This window comes from Acyrthosiphon pisum, unplaced genomic scaffold (genome assembly GCF_005508785.2).
Source record: "Acyrthosiphon pisum isolate AL4f unplaced genomic scaffold, pea_aphid_22Mar2018_4r6ur Scaffold_20960;HRSCAF=22641, whole genome shotgun sequence".
Lineage (NCBI taxonomy): Eukaryota > Metazoa > Arthropoda > Insecta > Hemiptera > Aphididae > Acyrthosiphon > Acyrthosiphon pisum.
The window spans coordinates 1,073,111-1,074,885 of NW_021770374.1; positions in this window are offsets into that span (position 1 = coordinate 1,073,111).

Below are 1,775 nucleotides of genomic sequence, written 5' to 3' on the forward strand. Positions count from 1 at the left end.
GCTATGAAGAATCGTTGAATAAAGCCGTTGATACACTTAAATTTGTTTGCGAACAAAAGTCAATAAGAAATGAATTTCTTATTTTCGAACAGCATGTCGCAGCCCAATTGGAAAAGTTACTGTTAGAAAAATCAATTTTTTTAAAGAAAAAATTCATCCTGCTAACAAAGGCTGGTTTTGAAGAAATATCAGAGGATGTACTACTAAAATTATACACGATGCAACAAACTATGATTATAGTCAAATTGAAGAGAATGAGCCACAACTGTATGATGACGATGTATCTGAATAGAGAATATATCAGTGTATTACAACAATTTCACATAATTTAAAATTAAGTAATTTTTTAATTTTGTATTAATTTTTATTAACTCTAAGTTTTAAAAGTCATAATAGACAGAACAGAGAAAATGTTATTTTATTGTATAAGTTAGGGTGGTCCTTATTTTTTAACTTAAAAATTTTTGATTTCTTACCTTTCCATTTTGTTCATTACTATAAGAAAGTGATTGCTGTTAAATTTGGTCATGATTACTCAACCCCTTCACCATAGGCGCAAATAAGGGCAAAGCCACCCCCCAAACATTTCCTAAATTTTGTTTTAAGCTTATTCAATATTATAAAAGTAAGGCACTATTAGCCCTATTAGCCCCCCCCCCCAAATCTCAAACGCTATTTGCGCCTATGCCCTTCACGTTTCACAAAGGGGTTGAACAATTCCAAAATAGGGTTGATATGTTAATTTTTAAGTTTAATTTAAAAAATGTTATACTTATCAATGCATGTATTTAAGGTAAATTATAGATATTTATTATTTATTTTGTCAATAAAAAATACATTTATACAATTTCTTATGAATCTATTAATACGTAAAAATTTTAAATAATTCGAGTACTAAAATTATTTCGAATAAATTTCGTCTAATATGATGGTTGATTTTCGAGCATCAGGGAATCTCTTTCTACGACTTTCGACGACTTGTAAGACGAATTGTTTTTGATTTTCATTTTTTGTAAGAATCGAATTATAATTTTGAATTAGAGCCACTCCTCGTTCAGCAAAGTCATTGACCACTTTCATACTTCTAAGTAAGTAAGTTCTAACCACACTTAGTCCTAATCTGGCATATTTTCACATTCTTCAGGATCAGATTTAAGGAACACAGTTGGTGTTGGCGCTGAAAATGACCATCAGTGATATGCTAATGAGCACGACGGCACGATTGTCTTATCGGTCAGTCCCACCTTCCACTCATCTCTTCTTCCTATCTTATATTCCTTGTGTATTATTATTATTATTATTGATTATTAGAATCACCATATTTATTGTTTGTTGATTTGTATTATCTTAATATTTCTTGTGTTTTGTTTCTTATTATTATCATTTATTGCGGCCAACGCCCTTGTTGTTAAAAACGTTTTTGCTTTTTTTCTCTTGTTGGGTGTACGTATTTATTGGTACACACCAAACATCAATTAAATATTGTGTACGTATTCTTGGTACACACCAATCTTATTATTATTGTAAATTTCGATCTGTACAATCGGACTGTGTGGTCATTGTGATCAATCCAATTATTATTATTATTGCGGTATTACGTGCGACGCTACTGGAAGCCGTCACTGCACCGACTCATTATTATTGTTTAAAATAAACGGCCAATTATTATCAGTCAAACCGTGAGTTATTAATTTATATTATTTAACACCTATACTATTGCCATCCGTGGGTGACCTGATCCGACGGCTTGTACGCACACTGTACGCCTCACCGTC